Source organism: Trifolium pratense, linkage group LG3, assembly GCF_020283565.1.
Source record: "Trifolium pratense cultivar HEN17-A07 linkage group LG3, ARS_RC_1.1, whole genome shotgun sequence".
Lineage (NCBI taxonomy): Eukaryota > Viridiplantae > Streptophyta > Magnoliopsida > Fabales > Fabaceae > Trifolium > Trifolium pratense.
The window spans coordinates 30,394,655-30,419,965 of NC_060061.1; positions in this window are offsets into that span (position 1 = coordinate 30,394,655).

The window sequence follows — 25,311 nt, forward strand, 5'->3', positions numbered from 1 at the left end:
TTTTTCATTATTTTAATTAATTTTTATAGTCATGTTCAGTACAATACAAAAAAACTCTCTTGCAGTGTTATGAACATAGCTCAGTTGGCACGCATATTACATTATATATATATAGAGGAACAGAGTTCGAACTCCGGTCATCTCACTTATCCACATTAAGAGTTGAATTTCTAGCCACTAAAATATTTGACAAAAAAAAAACTCTCGTGCAAAATTTTAAAAAATTTAACAAGTAATTAATTAAATATTTTTTTTTATCTTTTCGACGTTGAATATTTTTTATTTAATTCATCTTTTGTTTAAAATATTTAAACTTTTGTGGGAGGAATTATTATACGAAAATTTTGTTCTTCAGGGGAGAGATGTGGGACACGATGTCTGGCACAACTTGTACACCAATATGACACAATCACGATGTCTAATCACTTTCCCAAGTTATTGAAATAAACAATAATCAGAAAGGATGTTGAAGGACCATTCAAAAACAATAACCTAAACTTTAAACCATAGCACCAAGTTCTAGAGGAGGTATAAAACAACACAAGTAATGACTCACAAATAACTAGCTCTAAAACTAGAGATATTCCATTCTTGCTCGTACTTAAAGACGTCGTGTTGAGTATCTTTATATAGTGATGTGTTGAGTATCTTTATATAGAATTTCCTAGATGATTGCGTGAGGGTTTAAAAATATTTTGAATGGACAAATGATGGTGGTGTATGAAATAGCAACTAGTTTGTGTTGTTTCCTATGTTGGCTTGTAGAACACAAGATACACTTTGACAGAGAGGAACTTATACATATATATATAATTGATGGAGAAGAAGAGAAGTCACATTAGGCAACTTGGATTGAAAATGGAAACTAGGCAGTTGTAACGTTTATCCTTCCACTTAGGTGTACTTAATTAAGATAGAAGTTTGTTTTTTTTTTTTTTACTTGATTGTCTACCATTGTAAATATGGTGCCTTATCCCACTTAATTCATTCAAGAAAAGGGAGGACACATGGTTTACGGTTTCTTGATCATGGGGTACTAATGAGATCGATCAATTGCAAATTGAATACCAAAAGAATAGTAATACTAGAATGATAATGTGAGATCCAAGCAGCCAATCATTATTAATTTGAGGCAAATGAAATGAAAGGGCAGTACGCAAATTGGCTAATAAAATAGAATAAATAATTAATTAGATGAAATAGGTGTTCAAATTATCAAATAAAATTGATAGTGAAACCGAAATTAGTTCGTTTAATTATTTAAAAATAAAATAACAATTCAATAAACTTATTATAAAATAATTGTAAAATATTGGGATGTTACGGTTCAACATACATTACAACGGAATCTCAATCTTAGAAATTGAAGAAAAATACCTTATAAACTAGCTTCAAACATAATTATAATACAAAGTCAAAGATCAAATAGAAGTTGGAAGAAGATCTCATGCCATCAATGTTCATAGAAAATATTTCCTTATGAAAAGAAGAGAATGAAAAGATATATGGAAAGCATAAGAACGGTAGCCCTGAAGTTTGGCAATCAGGAAATTAAGAGACGACATTCTCAAATCAAAATCGCAACGGTACAATTCTTCATCAGCTATAAAAAGGAGTACGAGGAACCTGACAATATTTTGTACTAGAGACTGGTTTATTCAACCGAGTTATCCGATTTTATCCAATTTAGTCATGCAGTTCGACAAGTGAATCAATGACCCAGGACTCTCAAAAGCGCTATTGTAGCACTCCTGGGTTGTATGTGTTCCTTTTTGTGTTTGGTCTAGTCCAACCTGATATACGTGTTCTCTATTGCAATTTTTAATAATAGACATTGTTAAGTTTTTTACTTATTTTATTTCTATGTTGTCACATTGTCTCTTAAATTTTATAAAAATGGTAAAATAAAACATTTGATTAAAAATAAAACCATAGTAATATTAATTTTAATTGAAATTACAATATTAATTTTCGAACTTAACTTGATTAAAATCTTAAAGATTGTGTGTGTATACTGATGTGTACAAACATTTCAAAAACTGCGACGATCAAACATAAATCTCTCAAATGTTTGGTTTACAACAACAAATGAGGGCGTCTCGAATACACACGCCACCAGAATGAAAGCCTTGTTGTTGACATTTAGCGAAACATGTCTGTGATTGTCCTGGACAAGTCCCCGAAACAAAGCAAGTTGGACTAGCTTCTGCTACATTCAATTAAACGTTATTAGAAATATCATCTAATATATAAGATATTGTCATTTCAAATCTATGATAGAAATTTTCAAAACAAAAACCCTTCTAAAACTCACAACTTAGATAAAAGACATTTCGTTGGCAACATAACAAAATTTAGTAAAAGAATTGGTTTCTTACCAACAAATATCACCGAAGAAAGACACATAATTGCAATGGTAAAACAGAGAAGATTGATATGGATTGCCATTATATTTTGATTTGATAGATTGAAAATTTAGTCGTTAGAATCGACTATTTAAAGTCACAAGAGAAGTCGATGTTCATTACTTTTCTCTTTAAGGTCAAAAACCATAAATACGATCAACAAAATTTACGTTTTTTTAAACATACATATAATAAAAAGTTAATGCATTAAATTTGCTTTTATAATATAATAAATAAAAGTAATTATATACTGTTAACAAAATTTATGTTTTTATTATATATGGTATATTTTATTTTTTTTACCCTTTCATCAAACAAATTTGAAATTATTTTATCCAAAAAAATTTGGTCATACATTGAAGATCATGTTTATTTTTCATTATTTTAATTAATTTTTATAGTCATGTTCAGTACAATACAAAAAAACTCTCTTGCAGTGTTATGAACATAGCTCAGTTGGCACGCATATTACATTATATATATATAGAGGAACAGAGTTCGAACTCCGGTCATCTCACTTATCCACATTAAGAGTTGAATTTCTAGCCACTAAAATATTTGACAAAAAAAAAACTCTCGTGCAAAATTTTAAAAAATTTAACAAGTAATTAATTAAATATTTTTTTTTATCTTTTCGACGTTGAATATTTTTTATTTAATTCATCTTTTGTTTAAAATATTTAAACTTTTGTGGGAGGAATTATTATACGAAAATTTTGTTCTTCAGGGGAGAGATGTGGGACACGATGTCTGGCACAACTTGTACACCAATATGACACAATCACGATGTCTAATCACTTTCCCAAGTTATTGAAATAAACAATAATCAGAAAGGATGTTGAAGGACCATTCAAAAACAATAACCTAAACTTTAAACCATAGCACCAAGTTCTAGAGGAGGTATAAAACAACACAAGTAATGACTCACAAATAACTAGCTCTAAAACTAGAGATATTCCATTCTTGCTCGTACTTAAAGACGTCGTGTTGAGTATCTTTATATAGTGATGTGTTGAGTATCTTTATATAGAATTTCCTAGATGATTGCGTGAGGGTTTAAAAATATTTTGAATGGACAAATGATGGTGGTGTATGAAATAGCAACTAGTTTGTGTTGTTTCCTATGTTGGCTTGTAGAACACAAGATACACTTTGACAGAGAGGAACTTATACATATATATATAATTGATGGAGAAGAAGAGAAGTCACATTAGGCAACTTGGATTGAAAATGGAAACTAGGCAGTTGTAACGTTTATCCTTCCACTTAGGTGTACTTAATTAAGATAGAAGTTTGTTTTTTTTTTTTTTACTTGATTGTCTACCATTGTAAATATGGTGCCTTATCCCACTTAATTCATTCAAGAAAAGGGAGGACACATGGTTTACGGTTTCTTGATCATGGGGTACTAATGAGATCGATCAATTGCAAATTGAATACCAAAAGAATAGTAATACTAGAATGATAATGTGAGATCCAAGCAGCCAATCATTATTAATTTGAGGCAAATGAAATGAAAGGGCAGTACGCAAATTGGCTAATAAAATAGAATAAATAATTAATTAGATGAAATAGGTGTTCAAATTATCAAATAAAATTGATAGTGAAACCGAAATTAGTTCGTTTAATTATTTAAAAATAAAATAACAATTCAATAAACTTATTATAAAATAATTGTAAAATATTGGGATGTTACGGTTCAACATACATTACAACGGAATCTCAATCTTAGAAATTGAAGAAAAATACCTTATAAACTAGCTTCAAACATAATTATAATACAAAGTCAAAGATCAAATAGAAGTTGGAAGAAGATCTCATGCCATCAATGTTCATAGAAAATATTTCCTTATGAAAAGAAGAGAATGAAAAGATATATGGAAAGCATAAGAACGGTAGCCCTGAAGTTTGGCAATCAGGAAATTAAGAGACGACATTCTCAAATCAAAATCGCAACGGTACAATTCTTCATCAGCTATAAAAAGGAGTACGAGGAACCTGACAATATTTTGTACTAGAGACTGGTTTATTCAACCGAGTTATCCGATTTTATCCAATTTAGTCATGCAGTTCGACAAGTGAATCAATGACCCAGGACTCTCAAAAGCGCTATTGTAGCACTCCTGGGTTGTATGTGTTCCTTTTTGTGTTTGGTCTAGTCCAACCTGATATACGTGTTCTCTATTGCAATTTTTAATAATAGACATTGTTAAGTTTTTTACTTATTTTATTTCTTTGTTGTCACATTGTCTCTTAAATTTTATAAAAATGGTAAAATAAAACATTTGATTAAAAATAAAACCATAGTAATATTAATTTTAATTGAAATTACAATATTAATTTTCGAACTTAACTTGATTAAAATCTTAAAGATTGTGTGTGTATACTGATGTGTACAAACATTTCAAAAACTGCGACGATCAAACATAAATCTCTCAAATGTTTGGTTTACAACAACAAATGAGGGCGTCTCGAATACACACGCCACCAGAATGAAAGCCTTGTTGTTGACATTTAGCGAAACATGTCTGTGATTGTCCTGGACAAGTCCCCGAAACAAAGCAAGTTGGACTAGCTTCTGCTACATTCAATTAAACGTTATTAGAAATATCATCTAATATATAAGATATTGTCATTTCAAATCTATGATAGAAATTTTCAAAACAAAAACCCTTCTAAAACTCACAACTTAGATAAAAGACATTTCGTTGGCAACATAACAAAATTTAGTAAAAGAATTGGTTTCTTACCAACAAATATCACCGAAGAAAGACACATAATTGCAATGGTAAAACAGAGAAGATTGATATGGATTGCCATTATATTTTGATTTGATAGATTGAAAATTTAGTCGTTAGAATCGACTATTTAAAGTCACAAGAGAAGTCGATGTTCATTACTTTTCTCTTTAAGGTCAAAAACCATAAATACGATCAACAAAATTTACGTTTTTTTAAACATACATATAATAAAAAGTTAATGCATTAAATTTGCTTTTATAATATAATAAATAAAAGTAATTATATACTGTTAACAAAATTTATGTTTTTATTATATATGGTATATTTTATTTTTTTTACCCTTTCATCAAACAAATTTGAAATTATTTTATCCAAAAAAATTTGGTCATACATTGAAGATCATGTTTATTTTTCATTATTTTAATTAATTTTTATAGTCATGTTCAGTACAATACAAAAAAACTCTCTTGCAGTGTTATGAACATAGCTCAGTTGACACGCATATTACATTATATATATATAGAGGAACAGAGTTCGAACTCCGGTCATCTCACTTATCCACATTAAGAGTTGAATTTCTAGCCACTAAAATATTTGACCAAAAAAAAAACTATCGTGCAAAATTTTAAAAAATTTAACAAGTAATTAATTAAATATTTTTTTTTATCTTTTCGACGTTGAATATTTTTTATTTAATTCATCTTTTGTTTAAAATATTTAAACTTTTGTGGGAGGAATTATTATACGAAAATTTTGTTCTTCAGGGGAGAGATGTGGGACACGATGTCTGGCACAACTTGTACACCAATATGACACAATCACGATGTCTAATCACTTTCCCAAGTTATTGAAATAAACAATAATCAGAAAGGATGTTGAAGGACCATTCAAAAACAATAACCTAAACTTTAAACCATAGCACCAAGTTCTAGAGGAGGTATAAAACAACACAAGTAATGACTCACAAATAACTAGCTCTAAAACTAGAGATATTCCATTCTTGCTCGTACTTAAAGACGTCGTGTTGAGTATCTTTATATAGTGATGTGTTGAGTATCTTTATATAGAATTTCCTAGATGATTGCGTGAGGGTTTAAAAATATTTTGAATGGACAAATGATGGTGGTGTATGAAATAGCAACTAGTTTGTGTTGTTTCCTATGTTGGCTTGTAGAACACAAGATACACTTTGACAGAGAGGAACTTATACATATATATATAATTGATGGAGAAGAAGAGAAGTCACATTAGGCAACTTGGATTGAAAATGGAAACTAGGCAGTTGTAACGTTTATCCTTCCACTTAGGTGTACTTAATTAAGATAGAAGTTTGTTTTTTTTTTTTACTTGATTGTCTACCATTGTAAATATGGTGCCTTATCCCACTTAATTCATTCAAGAAAAGGGAGGACACATGGTTTACGGTTTCTTGATCATGGGGTACTAATGAGATCGATCAATTGCAAATTGAATACCAAAAGAATAGTAATACTAGAATGATAATGTGAGATCCAAGCAGCCAATCATTATTAATTTGAGGCAAATGAAATGAAAGGGCAGTACGCAAATTGGCTAATAAAATAGAATAAATAATTAATTAGATGAAATAGGTGTTCAAATTATCAAATAAAATTGATAGTGAAACCGAAATTAGTTCGTTTAATTATTTAAAAATAAAATAACAATTCAATAAACTTATTATAAAATAATTGTAAAATATTGGGATGTTACGGTTCAACATACATTACAACGGAATCTCAATCTTAGAAATTGAAGAAAAATACCTTATAAACTAGCTTCAAACATAATTATAATACAAAGTCAAAGATCAAATAGAAGTTGGAAGAAGATCTCATGCCATCAATGTTCATAGAAAATATTTCCTTATGAAAAGAAGAGAATGAAAAGATATATGGAAAGCATAAGAACGGTAGCCCTGAAGTTTGGCAATCAGGAAATTAAGAGACGACATTCTCAAATCAAAATCGCAACGGTACAATTCTTCATCAGCTATAAAAAGGAGTACGAGGAACCTGACAATATTTTGTACTAGAGACTGGTTTATTCAACCGAGTTATCCGATTTTATCCAATTTAGTCATGCAGTTCGACAAGTGAATCAATGACCCAGGACTCTCAAAAGCGCTATTGTAGCACTCCTGGGTTGTATGTGTTCCTTTTTGTGTTTGGTCTAGTCCAACCTGATATACGTGTTCTCTATTGCAATTTTTAATAATAGACATTGTTAAGTTTTTTACTTATTTTATTTCTTTGTTGTCACATTGTCTCTTAAATTTTATAAAAATGGTAAAATAAAACATTTGATTAAAAATAAAACCATAGTAATATTAATTTTAATTGAAATTACAATATTAATTTTCGAACTTAACTTGATTAAAATCTTAAAGATTGTGTGTGTATACTGATGTGTACAAACATTTCAAAAACTGCGACGATCAAACATAAATCTCTCAAATGTTTGGTTTACAACAACAAATGAGGGCGTCTCGAATACACACGCCACCAGAATGAAAGCCTTGTTGTTGACATTTAGCGAAACATGTCTGTGATTGTCCTGGACAAGTCCCCGAAACAAAGCAAGTTGGACTAGCTTCTGCTACATTCAATTAAACGTTATTAGAAATATCATCTAATATATAAGATATTGTCATTTCAAATCTATGATAGAAATTTTCAAAACAAAAACCCTTCTAAAACTCACAACTTAGATAAAAGACATTTCGTTGGCAACATAACAAAATTTAGTAAAAGAATTGGTTTCTTACCAACAAATATCACCGAAGAAAGACACATAATTGCAATGGTAAAACAGAGAAGATTGATATGGATTGCCATTATATTTTGATTTGATAGATTGAAAATTTAGTCGTTAGAATCGACTATTTAAAGTCACAAGAGAAGTCGATGTTCATTACTTTTCTCTTTAAGGTCAAAAACCATAAATACGATCAACAAAATTTACGTTTTTTTAAACATACATATAATAAAAAGTTAATGCATTAAATTTGCTTTTATAATATAATAAATAAAAGTAATTATATACTGTTAACAAAATTTATGTTTTTATTATATATGGTATATTTTATTTTTTTTACCCTTTCATCAAACAAATTTGAAATTATTTTATCCAAAAAAATTTGGTCATACATTGAAGATCATGTTTATTTTTCATTATTTTAATTAATTTTTATAGTCATGTTCAGTACAATACAAAAAAACTCTCTTGCAGTGTTATGAACATAGCTCAGTTGACACGCATATTACATTATATATATATAGAGGAACAGAGTTCGAACTCCGGTCATCTCACTTATCCACATTAAGAGTTGAATTTCTAGCCACTAAAATATTTGACCAAAAAAAAAACTATCGTGCAAAATTTTAAAAAATTTAACAAGTAATTAATTAAATATTTTTTTTTATCTTTTCGACGTTGAATATTTTTTATTTAATTCATCTTTTGTTTAAAATATTTAAACTTTTGTGGGAGGAATTATTATACGAAAATTTTGTTCTTCAGGGGAGAGATGTGGGACACGATGTCTGGCACAACTTGTACACCAATATGACACAATCACGATGTCTAATCACTTTCCCAAGTTATTGAAATAAACAATAATCAGAAAGGATGTTGAAGGACCATTCAAAAACAATAACCTAAACTTTAAACCATAGCACCAAGTTCTAGAGGAGGTATAAAACAACACAAGTAATGACTCACAAATAACTAGCTCTAAAACTAGAGATATTCCATTCTTGCTCGTACTTAAAGACGTCGTGTTGAGTATCTTTATATAGTGATGTGTTGAGTATCTTTATATAGAATTTCCTAGATGATTGCGTGAGGGTTTAAAAATATTTTGAATGGACAAATGATGGTGGTGTATGAAATAGCAACTAGTTTGTGTTGTTTCCTATGTTGGCTTGTAGAACACAAGATACACTTTGACAGAGAGGAACTTATACATATATATATAATTGATGGAGAAGAAGAGAAGTCACATTAGGCAACTTGGATTGAAAATGGAAACTAGGCAGTTGTAACGTTTATCCTTCCACTTAGGTGTACTTAATTAAGATAGAAGTTTGTTTTTTTTTTTTACTTGATTGTCTACCATTGTAAATATGGTGCCTTATCCCACTTAATTCATTCAAGAAAAGGGAGGACACATGGTTTACGGTTTCTTGATCATGGGGTACTAATGAGATCGATCAATTGCAAATTGAATACCAAAAGAATAGTAATACTAGAATGATAATGTGAGATCCAAGCAGCCAATCATTATTAATTTGAGGCAAATGAAATGAAAGGGCAGTACGCAAATTGGCTAATAAAATAGAATAAATAATTAATTAGATGAAATAGGTGTTCAAATTATCAAATAAAATTGATAGTGAAACCGAAATTAGTTCGTTTAATTATTTAAAAATAAAATAACAATTCAATAAACTTATTATAAAATAATTGTAAAATATTGGGATGTTACGGTTCAACATACATTACAACGGAATCTCAATCTTAGAAATTGAAGAAAAATACCTTATAAACTAGCTTCAAACATAATTATAATACAAAGTCAAAGATCAAATAGAAGTTGGAAGAAGATCTCATGCCATCAATGTTCATAGAAAATATTTCCTTATGAAAAGAAGAGAATGAAAAGATATATGGAAAGCATAAGAACGGTAGCCCTGAAGTTTGGCAATCAGGAAATTAAGAGACGACATTCTCAAATCAAAATCGCAACGGTACAATTCTTCATCAGCTATAAAAAGGAGTACGAGGAACCTGACAATATTTTGTACTAGAGACTGGTTTATTCAACCGAGTTATCCGATTTTATCCAATTTAGTCATGCAGTTCGACAAGTGAATCAATGACCCAGGACTCTCAAAAGCGCTATTGTAGCACTCCTGGGTTGTATGTGTTCCTTTTTGTGTTTGGTCTAGTCCAACCTGATATACGTGTTCTCTATTGCAATTTTTAATAATAGACATTGTTAAGTTTTTTACTTATTTTATTTCTATGTTGTCACATTGTCTCTTAAATTTTATAAAAATGGTAAAATAAAACATTTGATTAAAAATAAAACCATAGTAATATTAATTTTAATTGAAATTACAATATTAATTTTCGAACTTAACTTGATTAAAATCTTAAAGATTGTGTGTGTATACTGATGTGTACAAACATTTCAAAAACTGCGACGATCAAACATAAATCTCTCAAATGTTTGGTTTACAACAACAAATGAGGGCGTCTCGAATACACACGCCACCAGAATGAAAGCCTTGTTGTTGACATTTAGCGAAACATGTCTGTGATTGTCCTGGACAAGTCCCCGAAACAAAGCAAGTTGGACTAGCTTCTGCTACATTCAATTAAACGTTATTAGAAATATCATCTAATATATAAGATATTGTCATTTCAAATCTATGATAGAAATTTTCAAAACAAAAACCCTTCTAAAACTCACAACTTAGATAAAAGACATTTCGTTGGCAACATAACAAAATTTAGTAAAAGAATTGGTTTCTTACCAACAAATATCACCGAAGAAAGACACATAATTGCAATGGTAAAACAGAGAAGATTGATATGGATTGCCATTATATTTTGATTTGATAGATTGAAAATTTAGTCGTTAGAATCGACTATTTAAAGTCACAAGAGAAGTCGATGTTCATTACTTTTCTCTTTAAGGTCAAAAACCATAAATACGATCAACAAAATTTACGTTTTTTTAAACATACATATAATAAAAAGTTAATGCATTAAATTTGCTTTTATAATATAATAAATAAAAGTAATTATATACTGTTAACAAAATTTATGTTTTTATTATATATGGTATATTTTATTTTTTTTACCCTTTCATCAAACAAATTTGAAATTATTTTATCCAAAAAAATTTGGTCATACATTGAAGATCATGTTTATTTTTCATTATTTTAATTAATTTTTATAGTCATGTTCAGTACAATACAAAAAAACTCTCTTGCAGTGTTATGAACATAGCTCAGTTGGCACGCATATTACATTATATATATATAGAGGAACAGAGTTCGAACTCCGGTCATCTCACTTATCCACATTAAGAGTTGAATTTCTAGCCACTAAAATATTTGACCAAAAAAAAAACTATCGTGCAAAATTTTAAAAAATTTAACAAGTAATTAATTAAATATTTTTTTTTATCTTTTCGACGTTGAATATTTTTTATTTAATTCATCTTTTGTTTAAAATATTTAAACTTTTGTGGGAGGAATTATTATACGAAAATTTTGTTCTTCAGGGGAGAGATGTGGGACACGATGTCTGGCACAACTTGTACACCAATATGACACAATCACGATGTCTAATCACTTTCCCAAGTTATTGAAATAAACAATAATCAGAAAGGATGTTGAAGGACCATTCAAAAACAATAACCTAAACTTTAAACCATAGCACCAAGTTCTAGAGGAGGTATAAAACAACACAAGTAATGACTCACAAATAACTAGCTCTAAAACTAGAGATATTCCATTCTTGCTCGTACTTAAAGACGTCGTGTTGAGTATCTTTATATAGTGATGTGTTGAGTATCTTTATATAGAATTTCCTAGATGATTGCGTGAGGGTTTAAAAATATTTTGAATGGACAAATGATGGTGGTGTATGAAATAGCAACTAGTTTGTGTTGTTTCCTATGTTGGCTTGTAGAACACAAGATACACTTTGACAGAGAGGAACTTATACATATATATATAATTGATGGAGAAGAAGAGAAGTCACATTAGGCAACTTGGATTGAAAATGGAAACTAGGCAGTTGTAACGTTTATCCTTCCACTTAGGTGTACTTAATTAAGATAGAAGTTTGTTTTTTTTTTTTACTTGATTGTCTACCATTGTAAATATGGTGCCTTATCCCACTTAATTCATTCAAGAAAAGGGAGGACACATGGTTTACGGTTTCTTGATCATGGGGTACTAATGAGATCGATCAATTGCAAATTGAATACCAAAAGAATAGTAATACTAGAATGATAATGTGAGATCCAAGCAGCCAATCATTATTAATTTGAGGCAAATGAAATGAAAGGGCAGTACGCAAATTGGCTAATAAAATAGAATAAATAATTAATTAGATGAAATAGGTGTTCAAATTATCAAATAAAATTGATAGTGAAACCGAAATTAGTTCGTTTAATTATTTAAAAATAAAATAACAATTCAATAAACTTATTATAAAATAATTGTAAAATATTGGGATGTTACGGTTCAACATACATTACAACGGAATCTCAATCTTAGAAATTGAAGAAAAATACCTTATAAACTAGCTTCAAACATAATTATAATACAAAGTCAAAGATCAAATAGAAGTTGGAAGAAGATCTCATGCCATCAATGTTCATAGAAAATATTTCCTTATGAAAAGAAGAGAATGAAAAGATATATGGAAAGCATAAGAACGGTAGCCCTGAAGTTTGGCAATCAGGAAATTAAGAGACGACATTCTCAAATCAAAATCGCAACGGTACAATTCTTCATCAGCTATAAAAAGGAGTACGAGGAACCTGACAATATTTTGTACTAGAGACTGGTTTATTCAACCGAGTTATCCGATTTTATCCAATTTAGTCATGCAGTTCGACAAGTGAATCAATGACCCAGGACTCTCAAAAGCGCTATTGTAGCACTCCTGGGTTGTATGTGTTCCTTTTTGTGTTTGGTCTAGTCCAACCTGATATACGTGTTCTCTATTGCAATTTTTAATAATAGACATTGTTAAGTTTTCTACTTATTTTATTTCTATGTTGTCACATTGTCTCTTAAATTTTATAAAAATGGTAAAATAAAACATTTGATTAAAAATAAAACCATAGTAATATTAATTTTAATTGAAATTACAATATTAATTTTCGAACTTAACTTGATTAAAATCTTAAAGATTGTGTGTGTATACTGATGTGTACAAACATTTCAAAAACTGCAACGATCAAACATAAATCTCTCAAATGTTTGGTTTACAACAACAAATGAGGGCGTCTCGAATACACACGCCACCAGAATGAAAGCCTTGTTGTTGACATTTAGCGAAACATGTCTGTGATTGTCCTGGACAAGTCCCCGAAACAAAGCAAGTTGGACTAGCTTCTGCTACATTCAATTAAACGTTATTAGAAATATCATCTAATATATAAGATATTGTCATTTCAAATCTATGATAGAAATTTTCAAAACAAAAACCCTTCTAAAACTCACAACTTAGATAAAAGACATTTCGTTGGCAACATAACAAAATTTAGTAAAAGAATTGGTTTCTTACCAACAAATATCACCGAAGAAAGACACATAATTGCAATGGTAAAACAGAGAAGATTGATATGGATTGCCATTATATTTTGATTTGATAGATTGAAAATTTAGTCGTTAGAATCGACTATTTAAAGTCACAAGAGAAGTCGATGTTCATTACTTTTCTCTTTAAGGTCAAAAACCATAAATACGATCAACAAAATTTACGTTTTTTTAAACATACATATAATAAAAAGTTAATGCATTAAATTTGCTTTTATAATATAATAAATAAAAGTAATTATATACTGTTAACAAAATTTATGTTTTTATTATATATGGTATATTTTATTTTTTTTACCCTTTCATCAAACAAATTTGAAATAATTTTATCCAAAAAAATTTGGTCATACATTGAAGATCATGTTTATTTTTCATTATTTTAATTAATTTTTATAGTCATGTTCAGTACAATACAAAAAAACTCTCTTGCAGTGTTATGAACATAGCTCAGTTGGCACGCATATTACATTATATATATATAGAGGAACAGAGTTCGAACTCCGGTCATCTCACTTATCCACATTAAGAGTTGAATTTCTAGCCACTAAAATATTTGACCAAAAAAAAAACTCTCGTGCAAAATTTTAAAAAATTTAACAAGTAATTAATTAAATATTTTTTTTTATCTTTTCGACGTTGAATATTTTTTATTTAATTCATCTTTTGTTTAAAATATTTAAACTTTTGTGGGAGGAATTATTATATGAAAATTTTGTTCTTCAGGGGACAGATGTGGGACACGATGTCTGGCACAACGTGTACACCAATATGACACAATCACGATGTCTAATCACTTTCCCAAGTTATTGAAATAAACAATAATCAGAAAGGATGTTGAAGGACCATTCAAAAACAATAACCTAAACTTTAAACCATAGCACCAAGTTCTAGAGGAGGTATAAAACAACACAAGTAATGACTCACAAATAACTAGCTCTAAAACTAGAGATATTCCATTCTTGCTCGTACTTAAAGACGTCGTGTTGAGTATCTTTATATAGTGATGTGTTGAGTATCTTTATATAGAATTTCCTAGATGATTGCGTGAGGGTTTAAAAATATTTTGAATGGACAAATGATGGTGGTGTATGAAATAGCAACTAGTTTGTGTTGTTTCCTATGTTGGCTTGTAGAACACAAGATACACTTTGACAGAGAGGAACTTATACATATATATATAATTGATGGAGAAGAAGAGAAGTCACATTAGGCAACTTGGATTGAAAATGGAAACTAGGCAGTTGTAACGTTTATCCTTCCACTTAGGTGTACTTAATTAAGATAGAAGTTTGTTTTTTTTTTTTACTTGATTGTCTACCATTGTAAATATGGTGCCTTATCCCACTTAATTCATTCAAGAAAAGGGAGGACACATGGTTTACGGTTTCTTGATCATGGGGTACTAATGAGATCGATCAATTGCAAATTGAATACCAAAAGAATAGTAATACTAGAATGATAATGTGAGATCCAAGCAGCCAATCATTATTAATTTGAGGCAAATGAAATGAAAGGGCAAGTACGCAAATTGGCTAATAAAATAGAATAAATAATTAATTAGATGAAATAGGTGTTCAAATTATCAAATAAAATTGATAGTGAAACCGAAATTAGTTCGTTTAATTATTTAAAAATAAAATAACAATTCAATAAACTTATTATAAAATAATTGTAAAATATTGGGATGTTACGGTTCAACATACATTACAACGGAATCTCAATCTTAGAAATTGAAGAAAAATACCTTATAAACTAGCTTCAAACATAATTATAATACAAAGTCAAAGATCAAATAGAAGTTGGAAGAAGATCTCATGCCATCAATGTTCATAGAAAATATTTCCTTATGAAAAGAAGAGAATGAAAAGATATATGGAAAGCATAAGAACGGTAGCCCTGAAGTTTGGCAATCAGGAAATTAAGAGACGACATTCTCAAATCAAAATCGCAACGGTACAATTCTTCATCAGCTATAAAAAGGAGTACGAGGAACCTGACAATATTTTGTACTAGAGACTGGTTTATTCAACCGAGTTATCCGATTTTATCCAATTTAGTCATGCAGTTCGACAAGTGAATCAATGACCCAGGACTCTCAAAAGCGCTATTGTAGCACTCCTGGGTTGTATGTGTTCCTTTTTGTGTTTGGTCTAGTCCAACCTGATATACGTGTTCTCTATTGCAATTTTTAATAATAGACATTGTTAAGTTTTCTACTTATTTTATTTCTATGTTGTCACATTGTCTCTTAAATTTTATAAAAATGGTAAAATAAAACATTTGATTAAAAATAAAACCATAGTAATATTAATTTTAATTGAAATTACAATATTAATTTTCGAACTTAACTTGATTAAAATCTTAAAGATTGTGTGTGTATACTGATGTGTACAAACATTTCAAAAATTGCAACGATCAAACATAAATCTCTCAAATGTTTGGTTTACAACAACAAATGAGGGCGTCTCGAATACACACGCCACCAGAATGAAAGCCTTGTTGTTGACATTTAGCGAAACATGTCTGTGATTGTCCTGGACAAGTCCCCGAAACAAAGCAAGTTGGACTAGCTTCTGCTACATTCAATTAAACGTTATTAGAAATATCATCTAATATATAAGATATTGTCATTTCAAATCTATGATAGAAATTTTCAAAACAAAAACCCTTCTAAAACTCACAACTTAGATAAAAGACATTTCGTTGGCAACATAACAAAATTTAGTAAAAGAATTGGTTTCTTACCAACAAATATCACCGAAGAAAGACACATAATTGCAATGGTAAAACAGAGAAGATTGATATGGATTGCCATTATATTTTGATTTGATAGATTGAAAATTTAGTCGTTAGAATCGACTATTTAAAGTCACAAGAGAAGTCGATGTTCATTACTTTTCTCTTTAAGGTCAAAAACCATAAATACGTCAACAAAATTTACGTTTTTTTAAACATACATATAATAAAAAGTTAATGCATTAAATTTGCTTTTATAATATAATAAATAAAAGTAATTATATACTGTTAACAAAATTTATGTTTTTATTATATATGGTATATTTTATTTTTTTTACCCTTTCATCAAACAAATTTGAAATAATTTTATCCAAAAAAATTTGGTCATACATTGAAGATCATGTTTATTTTTCATTATTTTAATTAATTTTTATAGTCATGTTCAGTACAATACAAAAAAACTCTCTTGCAGTGTTATGAACATAGCTCAGTTGGCACGCATATTACATTATATATATATAGAGGAACAGAGTTCGAACTCCGGTCATCTCACTTATCCACATTAAGAGTTGAATTTCTAGCCACTAAAATATTTGACCAAAAAAAAAACTCTCGTGCAAAATTTTAAAAAATTTAACAAGTAATTAATTAAATATTTTTTTTTTATCTTTTCGACGTTGAATATTTTTTATTTAATTCATCTTTTGTTTAAAATATTTAAACTTTTGTGGGAGGAATTATTATATGAAAATTTTGTTCTTCAGGGGACAGATGTGGGACACGATGTCTGGCACAACGTGTACACCAATATGACACAATCACGATGTCTAATCACTTTCCCAAGTTATTGAAATAAACAATAATCAGAAAGGATGTTGAAGGACCATTCAAAAACAATAACCTAAACTTTAAACCTTAGCACCAAGTTCTAGAGGAGGTATAAAACAACACAAGTAATGACTCACAAATAACTAGCTCTAAAACTAGAGATATTCCATTCTTGCTCGTACTTAAAGACGTCGTGTTGAGTATATTTATATAGTGATGTGTTGAGTATCTTCATATAGAATTTCCTAGATGATTGCGTGAGGGTTTAAAAATATTTTGAATGGACAAATGATGGTGGTGTATGAAATAGCAACTAGTTTGTGTTGTTTCCTATGTTGGCTTGTAGAACACAAGATACACTTTGACAGAGAGGAACTTATACATATATATATATATTGATGGAGAAGAAGAGAAGTCACATTAGGCAACTTGGATTGAAAATGGAAACTAGGCAGTTGTAACGTTTATCCTTCCACTTAGGTGTACTTAATTAAGATAGAAGTTTGTTTGTTTTTTTTACTTGATTGTCTACCATTGTAAATATGGTGCCTTATCCCACTTAATTCATTCAAGAAAAGGGAGGACACATGGTTTACGGTTTCTTGATCATGGGGTACTAATGAGATCGATCAATTGCAAATTGAATACCAAAAGAATAGTAATACTAGAATGATAATGTGAGATCCAAGCAGCCAATCATTATTAATTTGAGGCAAATGAAATGAAAGGGAAGTACGCAAATTGGCTAATAAAATAGAATAAATAATTAATTAGATGAAATAGGTGTTCAAATTATCAAATAAAATTGATAGTGAAACCGAAATTAGTTCGTTTAATTATTTAAAAATAAAATAACAATTCAATAAACTTATTATAAAATAATTGTAAAATATTGGGATGTTACGGTTCAACATACATTACAACGGAATCTCAATCTCAGAAATTGAAGAAAAATACCTTATAAACTAGCTTCAAACATAATTATAATACAAAGTCAAAGATCAAATAGAAGTTGGAAGAAGATCTCATGCCATCAATGTTCATAGAAAATATTTCCTTATGAAAAGAAGAGAATGAAAAGATATATGGAAAGCATAAGAACGGTAGCCCTGAAGTTTGGCAATCAGGAAATTAAGAGACGACATTCTCAAATCAAAATCGCAACGGTACAATTCTTCATCAGCTATAAAAAGGAGTACGAGGAACCTGACAATATTTTGTACTAGAGACTGGTTTATTCAACCGAGTTATCCGATTTTATCCAATTTAGTCATGCAGTTCGACAAGTGAATCAATGACCCAGGACTCTCAAAAGCGCTATTGTAGCACTCCTGGGTTGTATGTGTTCCTTTTTGTGTTTGGTCTAGTCCAACCTGATATACGTGTTCTCTATTGCAATTTTTAATAATAGACATTGTTAAGTTTTCTACTTATTTTATTTCTATGTTGTCACATTGTCTCTTAAATTTTATAAAAATGGTAAAATAAAACATTTGATTAAAAATAAAACCATAGTAATATTAATTTTAATTGAAATTACAATATTAATTTTCGAACTTAACTTGATTAAAATCTTAAAGATTGTGTGTGTATACTGATGTGTACAAACATTTCAAAAATTGCAACGATCAAACATAAATCTCTCAAATGTTTGGTTTACAACAACAAATGAGGGCGTCTCGAATACACACGCCACCAGAATGAAAGCCTTGTTGTTGACATTTAGCGAAACATGTCTGTGATTGTCCTGGACAAGTCCCCGAAACAAAGCAAGTTGGACTAGCTTCTGCTACATTCAATTAAACGTTATTAGAAATATCATCTAATATATAAGATATTGTCATTTCAAATCTATGATAGAAATTTTCAAAACAAAAACCCTTCTAAAACTCACAACTTAGATAAAAGACATTTTGTTGGCAACATAACAAAATTTAGTAAAAGAATTGGTTTCTTACCAACAAATATCACCGAAGAAAGACACATAATTGCAATGGTAAAACAGAGAAGATTGATATGGATTGCCATTATATTTTGATTTGATAGATTGAAAATTTAGTCGTTAGAATCGACTATTTAAAGTCACAAGAGAAGTCGATGTTCATTACTTTTCTCTTTAAGGTCAAAAACCATAAATACAGTCAACAAAATTTACGTTTTTTTAAACATACATATAATAAAAAGTTAATGCATTAAATTTGCTTTTATAATATAATAAATAAAAGTAATTATATACTGTTAACAAAATTTATGTTTTTATTATATATGGTATATTTTATTTTTTTTACCCTTTCATCAAACAAATTTGAAATAATTTTATCAAAAAAAATTTGGTCATACATTGAAGATCATGTTTATTTTTCATTATTTTAATTAATTTTTATAGTCATGTTCAGTACAATACAAAAAAACTCTCTTGCAGTGTTATGAACATAGCTCAGTTGGCACGCATATTACATTATATATATATAGAGGAACAGAGTTCGAACTCCGGTCATCTCACTTATCCACATTAAGAGTTGAATTTCTAGCCACTAAAATATTTGACCAAAAAAAAAACTCTCGTGCAAAATTTTAAAAAATTTAACAAGTAATTAATTAAATATTTTTTTTTTATCTTTTCGACGTTGAATATTTTATATTTAATTCATCTTTTGTTTAAAATATTTAAACCTTTGTGGGAGGAATTATTATATGAAAATTTTGTTCTTCAGGGGACAGATGTGGGACACGATGTCTGGCACAACGTGTACACCAATATGACACAATCACGATGTCTAATCACTTTCCCAAGTTATTGAAATAAACAATAATCAGAAAGGATGTTGAAGGACCATTCAAAAACAATAACCTAAACTTTAAACCTTAGCACCAAGTTCTAGAGGAGGTATAAAACAACACAAGTAATGACTCACAAATAACTAGCTCTAAAACTAGAGATATTCCATTCTTGCTCGTACTTAAAGACGTCGTGTTGAGTATATTTATATAGTGATGTGTTGAGTATCTTCATATAGAATTTCCTAGATGATTGCGTGAGGGTTTAAAAATATTTTGAATGGACAAATGATGGTGGTGTATGAAATAGCAACTAGTTTGTGTTGTTTCCTATGTTGGCTTGTAGAACACAAGATACACTTTGACAGAGAGGAACTTATACATATATATATATATATATATATATATATATATATATATATATATATATATATATATATATATATATATATATATATATAATTGATGGAGAAGAAGAGAAGTCACATTAGGCAACTTGGATTGAAAATGGAAACTAGGCAGTTGTAACGTTTATCCTTCCACTTAGGTGTACTTAATTAAGATAGAAGTTTGTTTGTTTTTTTTACTTGATTGTCTACCATTGTAAATATGGTGCCTTATCCCACTTAATTCATTCAAGAAAAGGGAGGACATATGGTTTACGGTTTCTTGATCATGGGGTACTAATGAGATCGATCAATTGCAAATTGAATACCAAAAGAATAGTAATACTAGAATGATAATGTGAGATCCAAGCAGCCAATCATTATTAATTTGAGGCAAATGAAATGAAAGGGAAGTACGCAAATTGGCTAATAAAATAGAATAAATAATTAATTAGATGAAATAGGTGTTCAAATTATCAAATAAAATTGATAGTGAAACCGAAATTAGTTCGTTTAATTATTTAAAAATAAAATAACAATTCAATAAACTTATTATAAAATAATTGTAAAATATTGGGATGTTACGGTTCAACATACATTACAACGGAATCTCAATCTCAGAAATTGAAGAAAAATACCTTATAAACTAGCTTCAAACATAATTATAATACAAAGCCAAAGATCAAATAGAAGTTGGAAGAAGATCTCATGCCATCAATGTTCATAGAAAATATTTCCTTATGAAAAGAAGAGAATGAACAGATATATGGAAAGCATAAGAACGGTAGCCCTGAAGTTTGGCAATCAGGAAATTAAGAGACGACATTCTCAAATCAAAATCGCAACGGTACAATTCTTCATCAGCTATAAAAAGGAGTACGAGGAACCTGACAATATTTTGTACTAGAGACTGGTTTATTCAACCGAGTTAGCCGATTTTATCCAATTTAGTCATGCAGTTCGACAAGTGAATCAATGACCCAGGACTCTCAAAAGCGCTATTGTAGCACTTCTGGGTTGTATGTGTTCCTTTTTGTGTTTGGTCTAGTCCAACCTGATATACGTGTTCTCTATTGCAATTTTTAATAATAGACATTGTTAAGTTTTCTACTTATTTTATTTCTATGTTGTCACATTGTCTCTTAAATTTTATAAAAATGGTAAAATAAAACATTTGATTAAAAATAAAACCATAGTAATATTAATTTTAATTGAAATTACAATATTAATTTTCGAACTTAACTTGATTAAAATCTTAAAGATTGTGTGTGTATACTGATGTGTACAAACATTTCAAAAATTGCAACGATCAAACATAAATCTCTCAAATGTTTGGTTTACAACAACAAATGAGGGCGTCTCGAATACACACTGTAACACCCAAACCCGTTATTTAATTAACTCTGCCTTTATAAAATCTTTTTCGAAAATACGCAGCGGAAAAATTGAAAGTCTGATTTATAAAGCGCTGGTTTGAATATCACAAACTTCATTCAAAGATAATACTAATACATTTATCTAGTAGAATATTCGAATGAACTAAAAACAAAACCTCGCATCGAACGATACGTTATTAGTTATACAAAACGGATACTTTTCAAATGAAAGCTTAAGACCAACAGAGTATACTAAGAGGACTACATGCATATACATATAAAAACCCCTTTTTCCCGTGTCTCAATCAGAGCAGAGCTTCACCATTGCACTCGGACGAGGCTAACACATAACCTGTCAACCTGGACCCCCAAAGGTCCAGCAATTAACACAAAGCAGAGAGTTAGAAAACATAAACATAAATATAAGTGTGAGTAGTATACTACACACTTCACACGCTATCATACATTTCTAACTCACGCACATACATCGTCGAATACGACTACCAATTAATCATTCATTTACAAACACACCAATCATATAGTTTCACGTCTTCTCGGACACTACCAAAGTGTACATTTTATAGTCATGACGGACTCTACACTTGTTCATTTTATAGTCATGACGGACTCTACACTTGTTCATTTTATAGTCATGACGGACTCTACTCATATACCAAGACATGGCAACAATCACAGTATTAAACAATTAGAAATACCAAAGCTTAACACATACGGAAAACACATTACAATCCAATCAGATAATGTCACATAACAATTATCAAATACATGTGCATTTACCCTAATGCATCTAATGCCAATTATCCAATGTCATGTCATCCCTAGACACGACTAATGCATGTGGTACCATTTCCACGTTGTTCAGATTTCAGTCATGACGGACTGTTCAGATTATAGTCATGTACGGACTGTTCAGATTATAGTCATGCACGGACTCTACATCTGCAGTTTTACATCATGCAGGATAAGCGTCTCACCAATGGTGGACCAAACCAGTTTTACATCATGTTGGATGCTGCTATTCACCCCATTTAAGATGAACCCAGTTTTACATCTTGTTGGATGCTGCTATTCACCCCATTTAAGATGAACCCAGTTTTACATCTTGTTGGATGCGTCGGAACTTACCGAACCACCTTATCTCCCTTGGATAAGCTCAATAACAGTTTTATATCATGTAGGATATGGTTATCATCAACCATCTCTCCCATAAAGAGGAGTCACACAGTTTTATATCATGTTTGGATATGGGCTCCAGATCTCGGATAACATAATCCCATCTTCGGCCACTTTTCATAAACATAGTCCATTTTCATCAATTATTGGAATTCACATGATTCCCATAACACAATTATTCATGAATGCATGATTACTTTTAAACACATCAAATACATGACGCTATCTAGCTCGAAGCTATTCATTCACTGATGCGGAAACACAATTCCAACATCTAACACATTAGGATAACACAATATCCTATCACTCAAATCATAATTATTCACATGATAATTATCTGCATAACCATTTTTATACACATAAAGTTTCATTTACACTTATGTCATAAAACACACATCATTTCCTTAACATTGCAAATTAATGCTAAAACATAAACATAGTCACTTGAACTACAAGTCATTGCATACGCGTGCGAATCATATAACGATTAACAATAAGCATTAACAACATCAACATGTATCAACAAACATGTAAGGATACCCTTAAACCATGTTACAAGTGCCTAATTTCACTTAAAACAATTATCAAAAAGTTGCTGTCACAGTGCTGTTCGCTAAGCGAATCCGTAGCGAACCCGTAGCGAATCCGTAGCGAACCCGTAGCGAACCCGTAGCGAACTACATCAGAGGGTTGCAGGTACATGGCGAACAGGTAGCGAGCTTGTAGCGAACAGGTAGCGAACTTTGTAACACCCCGAACTAACTACCCTTAAAAACGTGATCTTAAAAACTTTTTAAAGATAAGTAGCCGGAGCGCTACGGAAAAACATTTTCAAAAACGATCGTGCACATGACACGAAACGTCGCAGCGGAAAACATAACATAAAGGATTTTCAAAGCAATGAACAAAATAGTTCAAAAGATAACTCATTTACATAAAACATAAGTCAAGATGTTCACATCGATATACGACGGAATACAAACGATCCCCGACTCGATGTTACAAACTACCAGAGCACTAATATACATCTCAACCAAACTAAACTTAACAAAACTATACAAAGGTAGCCTACACTAGCTCCTCACCAAAAGTGCTCCACACCAAAACGATCTACAGCTAAAGCTCGATCGAAACCTCGACCTGAATACCTGAACCCCCAAAGGTCCAGCACATAACAAATAGGTAGAGAGTTAGTAAACATAATCACATACATACGAATATAGAAACGCACCTATATTCAACCTATCACATATTACTAACTCACACACATGCTTCCATAAGCAACACACCAGATAACACATACTCACAAATACACAACCAGATAGTTTCGCGTCGTTTCGGACCACACAAAGAACTCACATAACACATAACACATAATTGCACATTTACTCAAATGCGACTAATGCCAAACATTCAATGTCATGCCAACCTAGACACGACTAATGCATGTGGTACCATCTTCTTTATCAAGGAACTTACCATTGATATACTTCTTTATTGGACAAGTCCAATATCCTTCTTTATCAGACAAGTCTGATATCCCTAAATAATGCATGAGTTTATGAATGCCATGCATTTACCAAACATATGATAATCACTTAGCACGAAGCTACTGCTCACTACATGGATAACATAATCCATTAAACTTCTTTATCAGACAAACTGATATTCTTCTTTATCGGACAATCCGATATACAAAAATACATATACTTCTTTGACATTTTATATAAATGCCATTACACAACACAATTATTAAACATATAATAATTCCAAACCAAAACGAAACCAAATACATGGATACACACACTTTACAAACATTAACAAAAATTGCTGCCACAGAGCTGTTCGCTGAGCGAATCCGTAGCGAACCCGTAGCGAACACGTAGCGAACACGTAGCGAACACGTTCGCTGTAGCGAACAGGTAGCGAACTACATCAGAGGGTTACAGGTACATGGCGAACATGTAGCGAACTCGTAGCGAACCTATTCGCTAAGCGAATCCGTAGCGAATCCGTAGCGAACTTATTCGCTAAGCGAATCCGTAGCGAATCCGTAGCGAACTACACCAGAAAATATCTGTTCTTGAGTTTCTAAGGCGGTTTAACATTGATTCCACTCAAAAATTCATCTAGACATGTTATAAATGCATAACAAGTGATCAATCATGTATATACCATACATATATACATGAATCAACAATCAAAAACACCAAAACACATCACACATACAAAATCATGTCAATTTCTTGCAAAATAAGCAAAGTTGCATAAACATGCAAAACCATCATCAAACATAAACATATTCCCTCCTAGATGTTCATTAAGCATACTAAGATGAAAAGACATGTTTATGATAAAGAAACTTCACCCAAACCCCAAAGAAATTGGATGAGAGAGTTCAGGAATGGAGGCTAGACACCTCCCCTCTCTTGGATCACCCAAGCTTATGCTTAACCACTCTCACCTTAGATTGAATGATGATTCTTGCCTCTAAACCT